The sequence below is a fragment of the Ambystoma mexicanum genome, chromosome 8 (assembly GCF_040938575.1).
Source record: "Ambystoma mexicanum isolate Mex_15411 chromosome 8, UKY_AmexF1_1, whole genome shotgun sequence".
Classification (NCBI taxonomy): Eukaryota; Metazoa; Chordata; class Amphibia; order Caudata; family Ambystomatidae; genus Ambystoma; species Ambystoma mexicanum.
The window spans coordinates 1,146,212,867-1,146,225,006 of NC_090929.1; positions in this window are offsets into that span (position 1 = coordinate 1,146,212,867).

The window sequence follows — 12,140 nt, forward strand, 5'->3', positions numbered from 1 at the left end:
CTGTATTGTTACCGGTAGGTGATTGCTGTCCCATATATATATTACATTGTGTGATTTGAATATTAAATAAATATGTACCTTTACAAACTAGCCTTATTCCTGGTTCAGTGGGACCTGGGGGGTATTTTGAGCCTTTTGTGATATACGTGGTATATCATTAAGAATATTGAATTTATAGACAAAAATAAATAAGGGTTTCATCGCGCACTACATTGCTAGGCGAGACCTGGGTGTGTGCCGGATTGAAATCCCTTACAGGAGGAAGGGTCTCACAACCGGAGTTATCTCCAACATCTCAAGGTTTTCTCTGGTGGGCACTGTGGGCTTAATTTATAGTACCTCCCCTTCTTTTTTAACTCTTTGATTAACTGAAGGAGAATCCTCCCGTTGGAAGCAGGCCTTTCTCCACAGGCCTAACAATGATGGTTTTCTCTTCTGTTGTGGCCCATACTTCTCTCTGCCCTGGGACTCTCCTCTACCTGTTTACAAATGTAACGCTCACCTGATAGTCACAGGGACGCCACTCAGTCTGGTTGGACCACTTCCGACTTCAAACCCTCTCTCTTGGACTCTTGTTCGGCTGAGGACCGGGTCTGAAAACACAGGAATTTGGGTTCATCTTATTGTCTCTTCCTGCCTGGAGCCCACCTCCCTTGTGAACCCACCTTCCCCCCTAGTGCTCTCCTCACTTTGCTTTATTGTATGGTGCGCTCTCTGTCCAGCTTCTCTTTGCAGGGGTGCGTTGTTGGATGGGCGCGTCGCAAACTAATTACTTCACTGATGCAAGCCCTCTAAGTCCAGACCTGCTGCGACTTCTATTTGTTCAGGTAAGACTGCTGGTTTGGCAGTTTTGTCCTTTACTTTGCAATTTCCCCTATTAATGTCTCTCTTTCTTCCTTAGGTGCAAGAAGAGTTCTAGCGGTGCCGTGCTGCTTGGGGCTGCAAATGGGATGGTTAGTGAAAGCGCTATACGTGGCGCTATGTGCCTTTTCTTGTGCTGACCTGTTTGTTCTCTCTCCCTTGCAGGCCGCTGCGATGTCCCCGAATGGATGCCGCTGAAAAGATGGAGTGCAGTGAGTAAAGCATAGCCTGCACCACCTTCTTGATCTTTTGTGTGCTAATCAGTGTTTCTTCTCTCCTGCAGGTCATTCTTGAGGCCCGGAGTGGAAGTGGGCCGAGGGCGATTTAAACCCAGGTAAGCGTGCAATGTATTGGCTATTTCCAGTATTGGAGAATAAATGCTTATTAATGCTGTCTTTTCGTTCTCCTCTCTTCCCAGGTTTCAGCTTCTACAAGATCGAGGGAACTTCAACGAGATGGAAGATTCTCAGGACCCAGGCGTGGAGGACAGGAGCAGGATTCACTCACAGGTAAGTGCAGACTAACAGTGTTCTTGTTCTTGCAGGTAACCGGCTCCGGAATGCTGATGAAGATCCGAGCTGAATGTGGTGAGCGTCACGCTGCCAAGTGCAGAGTAACACGAAGCGTGTTTCTCAGGCTGGACGTGGTTTATATAGCCCCCAAGTATCCCAGGTACCCCTGGGTCTGACCACACCTAAAAGACTAGACCGCATAGCTTGGTTCTAGGACTGAGCTATGCGGGGGGCATCCATGTTGTGCTAGAGGCTATTGCCAAGCCCAGGTCTCAAGTTCTTTTGCTTCATGCATGAGCCTGGCGCCAAAGGCGCCAGGACTGGCTCCAAGAGAGCCTTGGGCGAGATGATGGGGCCTTTAAGGCCATGGTGGGAGTTCATTGAGCAGCCCAAATGGCTTGCCTATTGGGGCCAGGGGCAGGGGTCATGACAACCAGGCAGCTGAGGAAGCCCAGGGGATTCAAGGTTTTCTGGGGTTCCCTCTTCCAAACTAGGAATAGGGACTCTCCCAACTACCTCAACAGATGTTGTAGGTAAGGCAGGGGGAATATTCTACTTCCCTTTGCCTCTGTTTCTGATTCCTCTGACCATGGTTTCCCCTTAGGTCTAGGCTTTTACTTAGGCTTGGCAAAGAATGACTAATTCTGAGGCCTAGTGGTTTAAGGGTCCGGTGAGTGTCTCTCAGGACCTAAGTCTTAAAAGCTAAGCTCGCCCAGCACTCTTCTAGCAACCACTCCCCTCATATTGACAGATGCCCTGACCATTTCTCTATTCACTGCTTGAATGACTGGTGCTACTGGAACATTAAGAGAGGGCCTACCAGCCAACTGAGTATCCCCAACAGGAACTCTGGCAAGAACCTGTGGGTTTACCATGAAGGAAGGAAGCTACATCAGAAGGATTGGGCCCAGTGTTCCTAACCGTAGAGGTATTTACACCTAAAACCTGAACACTATCCTTAAAAGAATCATCACTATGCAACAAGACTGGGATGGGAGCCCAGCACTACTAGTTTCCAAGGAATATAGACTAACTTCAGACTCTTCCTCTGAGGCAAAGGGAAGCATACCCCTGCCATCTCTTCTTCCTCATACTGAGAGATGGCCAGACTGGCAAAGTGGACCCCCCCCAAGGACTTACCCTTACAGTTGGGGTCCCCCTTCCTGTGGTCACTTGCTGAACAGGTGTAACAAGTCCCACTGGGACTTGACACATAGGGAGGCTTAGAGAAACCACTTCAATACTTGGGAAGGTTAGTCCCTCTACCCTGACCTGACTCCGATTAATTCCCCTTATTAAACTTTTTGTGCACATTCTTGGACATGGTTTTATCAGGACCCCCACTCTCTTTCTCTTTATGCTTCTTTCCCGCCTCCTGATTAACTGAAGCAGGCTTATCCTTATGTGATACCCATAAGTCAGCAGCAATGGTTGGCCTCTTTGGACTTAACTCTTTTGAATCTGCCAAATGTTGCTTAATCTCTGGGGAACAAGAGGCAAAAATATGTTCAAGCATGACCAAATTGATCATACCATCAAAGGTGGTTACTTGACAGCCGTGCATCCACACACGTTCTTTAAGGAATCTGCAACAAAAGTTACATAGGTCATAGATTATTTTCTTTTATACTCTCTAAACCTCCTCAAATATTGTGCAGAAGACTTACCAAACTTGAGGATAAGAGATTGCTTTTGTTTCACGAAGTCTAATCTATCAGCCTTTGGCATTTCCATAATGGCACTGGAGCCAGAATGGGGCAGTCTGCTGATCAACTATGCATCATGTCAACATCACTCGCACCTTGTACCTCACATGCATACTGTGGGGTGCATTTAAAGGCCCTAAACAGAAATCCCTTTCACGCGAAAAACTGCATTAAACACTGCCACCAAAAATGGTCATGCTTTGCTTTCCCTGTCACATAAGTGGCATGCAGTTGAACACTGTAACCCAAAAATGGCCCTGCATTGCTTTTATTTCACCTAAATGACAAGACGTTATGCCCTGCATCGAAAAGCGGGCCTGCGTTGTTTTTATTTCACTTGAATGACAAGAAGTTATACACTGCATCAAAAAAAACGCCCTTGTTTTACTTTTAATTCACATGAGGGGCCAGAATTTCAACACCACAGCCAGACACAACCTTTGCTTTCCATGTCACTTGAACAGTAGCCCTTGAAACACAGCAAACGAAAAACGGCTTGGCTTTTTCTTTTGTTCATGTCAAATCAGAGAACTGCGTCAAAGGGGGACTAACCCTCATTGTCAATGGACCAACAGCAACTGCAAACTTGCTCAAAAAGGAAAAATTAAAGAATCCTGTGACATACAATGCAGGATTTCAAACATTAGACAAAAAAAACGGCTTGCACACATGTGAAAAAGAAAAATGACAAAAGGGAAAAGATAGCACTGCTCGCACAGAAATGTCAGGGAAATATGCTGTGGCGGGTTTGACTAAAGCAATGTACATTATGTTTCCACCCACAAGACTTCAGTCACCTTTAAAGAGGCAGAAAATACCGGAAAAAACAGTTTGGGCTAAGGCAGGAAATTCACAATTAAAAGCCCTGCTTCCCACTGGAAGTCCCACCTACCAGTAAACCATCCTGCAGTCAAATGTGATTTCACTGAGGGCATCATAATTCCCTGCTCTGCCAGACTTGAAGGCGAGGGCTCAGGGATTACAAAGAAAGCAAGTGCAGCTAAAGCTTGACTAGGAGGTGGGAGCTCCTTCCTGCACCCACTACCAAGAACAAACTGACAACTTCAAAAGGGGGTCATAAAGATCTCTGGTCACCGGCTGTGGGGGATGAAGTGCCCTCCCACTGAGGGGGACAGATCCTACCAATTTGGATTAAAGGTCTGATTTCATTTTTAGGCATTTTCGCAACTATTAGAATGAGAAATAATTTTGTTGTATGCTATGTCTTTGTGTAATTTCCAGGTGGTTTTAAAGAGATAAAGTTCATTTTTCTAGGACTTTTGAGACTGAAATGGCCAGTTAGAACGGTTTTCTGTCTGATCTAAATATGGGACAAATATGACAATTGATGGAAAGATGGAAAATGAAATCATGAACATGCTTGATCAATTGCAGATTTATAACTGTTATACATTTTGGGAAAAGGACAAAAATGTGCCACTGCACCATGCTACATCATACAGATTTGGCGATTGGCTTAACTAACTCCATATGACCAATTAAAACCACTTAGCTTAAGCATATAGCAGGGGCTAATAGAATTATGAATTTATGAGACGTAACTGGTTTTTGACAAAAAGTGCCCAAGAGAACAAAGAATAATAAGAAATGCAAACAGACAGATGGTGCTCTCTTCCCTTGAGCCAATCATGCCAGGGGGTGAAGAGAAGAATGGTAAACTGTCCTATATGAGCGGTAGGGGTAATTACAGAGTACTCCCCCTAGATTGTAGAGTGAGTGATGTCATTTGTGCTATCTAAGGGGGACTGTACTAAGTCAGAAGACACACAAAAATCCGGGGAGACAGGAGAAGGAGGACGAAGAGAAGGCGGCTGTACCTTAACAGCTTTGAGAGTGCAGTGACCAGACCACTTGCCTAGCTGTCCATCGTGTCTTAAGATCCAGCTGGCTTTCCAAAATCCCAAACGAAGGCACAGTGCAGTGACTATACCCCTTGCCTAGCTGTCCAGAGTCTCCTAAAATCCAGCTGGCTTTCCAGAATACCAAACCAAGGCTGAGTGCAGTGACCAGACCCCTTGCCTAGCTGTCCAGAGTGTCCGCAGATCCAGATGGCATTCCAGAATTCCAAACCAAGGCTTACTGTGTAAGTAGCAAATAACCCCAGCCCTAAGTAGTATAAGCCCTTCCTTTTGTAGCATTGCACCCAATAATTCCCCCATTTAAAACTCCACATTACTAGTGTAATTCTGTCACCTTCCCATAGAAGAATGTTAGTTTAGCCTGTGTATGTTAGCATATTCCCTTTGGTAAACCTCTCAGTGTCTATGTAAATCCTTAGCATATTTTTAAGTAAATCAATTAATTCCCCCATTGAAATTCACGGTACAAGATGGTTGAAATTCAAAATGAACCACCTTGGCCCTGGTGCCTTTCTTTAATTATTATAGTCATTAAAGTGGTGCCTCAAAAGAATTAGTCTCCTTGTAACTGAAAACCGAGTTTGTCCGTGTATTGTTTGCATCACCTCACAAATTCCTATTTGCATCTGTCCTATTAAAACCCCAAATCATAGTCCCATTGAGAGCAATCCCTTTTGCCTACAAATCGATCTGTTATGTGCCTCGGTCCTTGTCACTGAAAACCGATTTTCCTATTCTGAGCTAAAACTCTTCCCTGAGCTGCCAGTCGTCGTAAATCCAGTGCAAATCGAAGTTCTGTTTGCCATTGTATGTTTCCCTTTTGCATTTGCTTTCTCCCAAAACCGATTTTCCCATTTAATTTCTGCTTTGCCCTGGTGTGCTGATTAGTATCATCTTACCTTCAATCTATTATCTTCTACCGAAGATATATAGATGACATTATAATAATCTGGGACAAAACTTTGGGTAATCACAAAACCTTCCTTACATGGATGAATTCATTGAACGATCATCTTCGTTTCACCATGACTGTTGACAACATTACAATACCCTTTTTGGACCTTTTGTTGAAAGCTAAGGATAGGGGCAATTGCAATAGATCTACATTGTAAGCCCGCAGACAGAAACACCATCCTCTGTTTTGAAAGCTTCCACCCCCAATCCTTAAGAGTTAGCATTCCCTATGGCCAATTTTTAAAGGCAAGGCATAATTGCACCGACAAAAAAGACTTTTCCAATCAGGTGACATCATTGAAAGTAGACTTGTAAATCGAGGATATCCCCATCATGTATTGCGCCCATCCCACAAGAGGGCACGCCACCAGCATCGCAAGATTCTTTTATCTAAGAATACTTGCGACAATTCAAAACAGTCAAGAATGGTTTGTGCGATGACTTACAACACTCATCATTCGGCCATTAAGAAAGCAATTAGCAAGCATTGGCATCTCTTACAGTTGAACCATTCAGATTTGGATCCTCCCATGTTTGCTTTCAAAAAAGGTAAACATCTTAAGAGCTGCCTTTCTAAGGCCGACAGGTCCTTGGCCCTTAACAGGACCCAAAACCATCACTGAGATGTGGGGCATGAATAAAGTTCATGGTCATTTTCCATGTGGGTATTGTTGCCACTGCGGGTCCACTACAGCCACCACCACTGTGAATATCAACAACAGGGTATGGAACCTTAGGGACCATGCAACATGTAATTCCAAGAATGTAATATATGCGGTCACATGTGGCTGTGATAAGACCTACATTGGTAAGACGTCTAGACCTGTGAAACTCAGAATTTCCAAACACAAGTGTAGGATTCACACTGGTAACCTTACATCTCCCCTTGTGCTTCACTTCTTAGAATATCATCATGACTGTGATGATTTACGCTGGTGGGCCGTGGAACAAGAGGCTCTGATCCTCATGCCTCTGCCAATAGATTGTCCACTCGAGAATTGGTGGATCTACAACACACAAAGTCACATAGTGGGCCCGAACTCTCAGGAAGAGTGGGCTGCAATTTCTTTTGGATCTGCCTAGACTTTGAATCTTTTGCAGCCTGGACACTGTTACAGCGTGTATTTTGGCCTCATTTTCCGTTTCAGGGCCCGTTTCATTCGACCGCAATTCTCTTAGCTGTTTTGATGTTAGTTGTCTTGCCCTAAATTGGCCGCTTCTTGAGCGGTGAGGTTCAGACCGAATTTCTTCCCTTTTTTCGTTTTTTAGCTGTCTGCATTAGTAACTACCGCAGTCACCATTTTTATTATCATTTTTTTATTTTCATTTTTGTTGCCTGTCTGGTTTCCAGATACATTGTAGTTCTGAGTGGTTTCACCCATTTAGTAGTTTGTGATTATATTTCATTCACATAGTTTTTTATTTTTATTTAATATCAGTTTTTTCCTTTCTATGTTTTGAGTTGTTAGTATTTCCAGATACACTGCATGGTTGGGCGTCTTTATTCATTCAATAGTCCGTGATTACATTTCACTCACATGTTTGTTTCATTTTCCCTATTTTTAATAGTACTCCTCTTACGTCTTGAGTTGTTAGCACATCCACTTTAACAACTCTGGCCAGTAGCTTAACAATACGGAGTATTAGGCAGAGTTACCAACCCAACACAAGCTGGCGACTCTCCGGCTCCAGCAACCGTTTTCTTCGCGTTAGTACTTCTACATTTTTGTCAAAACGTATGACGTAGGATGCTATGACCTGCCTTTTCGGGTTTTTAAATCTTCCTCACAGACGCCGCTGGAGATCCGTTCGGGTTCCGTTGCAGAGTTTGTGTAAAGGACTACGCGTTAGTAAACTCAAGGTGAGTCGGGTTGCTAGGGTTGTTTTTTCAGCTCTTGCAAGGCGCTCAGCTATATGCTGAGACTCATGTGCGGCAGCGGCGGCATTTGTAACCTGTGTTTTCTTGTAGCCGTTTCTGCCCCTATTCAGGGGCTCGGGCCGGCATGGGTCGTAATAGCCTTGGTTACATGCTGAGATTCTTGACATAACCTTGCACTCTGCGTACAAGTGCTACTTTATGCTCTTTAAATAATTGGGAAACCGCTGTTGTTTTCCCATGTTATGCTGTTCAATGCCGCACTTTCTGTGGCTGCTGCAGTACATATACTGCCTCATTGTTTGAAACACAAGGGCACATAATTTGGCCATCTCTGGCCATCAGCACGTAGTCCTGGGCATTAACCATAATAACCGTATCCTTTGTCTAGATACAATATTAATACTACCTGCTATGCAATTTTCAAATAGTTGCTTACATTGTCTTTTTGTATCATTGCAGCTATTTGTGCGCCGATTACACCATGCTGGATACTATTCTGCCCTTGCAGGTCACATCACTTCAGAGGTGCCATTGTTAATCGCTGACTGCGATATAATATTGAGGCTAAATTCTACTTTGTTCTGTTCGTTATCACTCAGGTGAGCATCATCCCCTGAACAAACCTTTTAAATTTGCTACTTTGGGAAGGGCTCCTGTTCCATGAGTAACCCCTGCTTTTTGGAGGGGCTACTAGTTATTTATCACCCCTCCCGTATTATAACATGTTCCTGTTCTTGTTCTTGCAGTTCTACTTTGTAGAGAACTTGCCTTGTTGGGCCACATTTATTTCCCAGGATTCATATTCGGGAAGAGACGACCAGCTCAAGGTTGAGATAATGGTAATTTGATAATTCAATTGTTAAAACCTACTTTCTACCATCCAAAAGTATAGAGGTCTTTTCTGGACAATTTCGGAGGGAGGCGGGCATCCTCTTCATTATTCACAGATCACTTTTTCTCTGTTTGTTTATTTAGCTTTTTAGCTTGTTTTTATAACCATTCATGGGTTTGTTTGACTGCGTTTTTTTGTCTTTTTTGTCTCCTCTTTTTATGATGTTTTAGGCATAACTACGGACTCAGCTTGCATAATTTCCATAGCCGAATGCATTATTGCCCCATATATATATATTAAAATTTCTAGTGGCAAATATTCTGATGGGAGTGTGTCGTCCTGAAGAAGATGGGCATCAACCAGTGCAGTAACTTTACTGAAATTGTCGGGGGGGGATATGACATCTAAAGAAAAGGTGCCCCAGCCAAATTAATGGGGACAAAATGGTGTGCCATGAAAGTTGGGGGGGACAAACACCCCTGTCCCCCCCTAAAATTATGCCCATGGCATCAACCGTGAAACAGTTAGATGCTCCATACCATCGAAACAACCTCTTTTTTTCATGTCAGACCTAGTGCATATAGTAGGTCATGACAGTTTAGTAGTTGACATACAGCACCCCTTTTAGTTTTAGAAGAAACCATTATTGTTTTGTTTATGTACTTGTGTTTTTTCTTAAACTGGTAAATGCATCCGTAGCCTCTAACCACCAGTCAGATGATCCCCTTCATCCGGGTTGGCGGCCAGACAGCTCGGTAGCATTAAGTTAGTATTGACTGAATGATCAGTCTTGTTTTTACACAAGCATTTCGTTTGACCATGCACTTTATTCTTACTAACAAAATGCTGTTAATAGATATGAGCTCGAAATAAGATTTAATATGTATATTTTAAACAAATAATGAAATTTAAATAAAATATTCATGTTTTCTAACACATTTTCATTTTGTTTGTTTTGATCTGTGATTCTGAATTTGGGGGCCCTTCTCCCCGTTTTTTGGTTAGGGTACAAGTTAAACTAACTACCAAAAGTAGCCACAACTTTCAGAGGTCTTGCGCAAGCAAGCACTGGCAAAGCCAAAATTGTTAGAATAAAGGTTTATTATAAGCCCATTTACTTATAGTGGGAGTATAGGGGTAGGTAAGAAGCTCTGTAACTTACCGCCGTACTCTGATTCTTCCCCAGACTTGGCAGGACAAAGGAAGAGGGTCCGCGGTTACTTTTCTCGCTGAAGTCGCAGTCCTCGATTTACAGGGGTTGCAGATTATGGCTGATCTCTGGTTGGTCTCTTTCACTGTTGCAAGGACTCTCGATGGAAGATTACAGCAAAAAAAAAAATGCAGGACCCCTCTCAGGGCTAAACTCAGGTCAGGCAAGAGATTTCAGACAGTGGTCACCACATCAGGCAAGGGATTTTGGACAGTGGTCACCACAGCACAGCGACGCAAAGGGGCTCAGCAGCTGCGGTCAGACTTTCCCTCCGATCTCAGGTCCCCTCGATGCTAGGATGCTGACAGTCGCATCCCACATCCTGCCAGCAAACACACACAGCCCTCCAGTTGCTCACCAAAAGCTTCTGCTTTCGCAGGCACTGGAAGTCCTTATAAGGATCTTCTGGCCTCTCAGTCCAGGAAGAAGGCTAAAGAACAAGATGGCAAAAGGACAAGCGAAAGAAATCTTGTGGCCCGGTCATGTTTGACCAGTAGCCAAAGTTATTAGCCAAATATGGTAAACGGGTAAGGCTAAAACAAAACATCCCCAAAAGTGGGGAAAAAGTCACTGCTGCCCCCAGCTAATCCTTTTAGCACACCTAGAGTAACCAAAAATCTTCTCAGTGTTAGTGTAGGGCAAAACAAAAATGTACCCCGTTGTACTGTAGTGTAAAATGTATTGTACAATGATAAAAAGTTACCACAACTGATACAAAAGTAACCAAAAGTAGTAACACACCAACACGACTAAGGGAAATAATGTTTCTCAGAACTGAAAGCCTGAAGGACATGTCAGTTTCCCCATGACCTATGAGCAAAAGCCAGTGTAGTAAAGTTTAAGCCTTCACTGCACTGCAAAAAGTACAGGTTAGATTAAAAAGTAAAAGCAAAAAGTGTGGGGGTTCCATAAACATGGAAGGAAAGGTGCAGTAAAGAGAAATCTTTCCTAACAGCGATCTGCACGGACCTTCCAGAAAAGCATCAGCAGCCAGATGCAAGATGCACAAAAAGGCATTGCGAACCGTGGGTATTAATGGCACACTTGTGAAAGGCCCCCTACAGCAAATGGGATCGGAACACAATATGTGCACTGTTTCATTTCAACGTGCATAAAATGGCAGGTGTCCATTGCCAGCCAATGACCACAGGTAACATCTGCACATATTTCCCATGAAGGCCAGGTGTCCATTGCCAGCCAATGACCACAGGTAACATCTGCACATATTTCCCATGAAGGCCCGAAACCAGGAGTGAATTTATCAATATCCATATAGGATGAGACAATATCGTTAACATCAAGATATAAGCAAATATACAACAGAATTGCTTGCTGTATAAATGCAGGACTTTTACCTCCCCAGGGCCACTTTGGACTACTTTGCCCGTGTCAATTTGTGGAAAGCATACACATTGCCCTTTTATAGGAGGTCCTTTTACTTTTGTCTGTGGCCCCCTCTGCCCCTCCCCTCATCCCCTCAATTTGATTCCTGGAGATGCCACCGTGTATAGGTAATTTATCGGTCAACCATTCAAAGTAGCAGAGTGCGGGGAAACAATCGCTTCACGTCGCAGTCATAATGAAGAACCACCGACAGTGAACTGTTTTTTAAAAATGACTTTTGCAATAGCCTGGGGGTCACAAAACAGCGTAAACACGTTATCTGTCTGCGCCTTGTTGTTTACACACGATAACCTGCTCCGCCTCTTGCAAAGTACACAGGTGCAGTCGTGATGGAGTCGTGTGCAGAGTGGGAGCTTTGGGGAGTGGGTGAAATGTGCAACAGTATTTGGGACCCTTTAACGTTCGTGCAGCACGCACGATTTGAGAAGTTCAGCGCAGCAAGGTTTTGAGGGGGTTGGGGGGTGGACGGGGGAGCAACGGTGCATTGCTATAAGGGGGCAGTATTAGGGATTTGTTGAAATCCCCGAGGCAGCATTAAGGGTGTGTGTAACCCTCCCACCGGATTAGGGAGGTGTTGAATTTCTAGGGCAGGATTGGGGAGATTGGGGCACCCCAGGACAGCGTTTGGGCGTGTTGGGAATTTCAGGGCAGCCTCGCAGACTTGTTAACTGTCCCAACATGGATTAGGGACGCGTTTAACTCCCTGGGCAGAGGAGGATTAGGGAGGTGTTGAATTTTTAAGGGCAGGATTAGGGGCGCATTGGTAATCTCAGGGAATCTTTAGGGACGCGTTTAACTCCCCAGGGCAGGATTAGGGTCGTGTTTAACCCTCCACGCAGGATTAGGGAGGTGTTGAATTTTTAAGGGCAGGATTAGGGGCGCGTTTAACTCCCCAGGGCAGG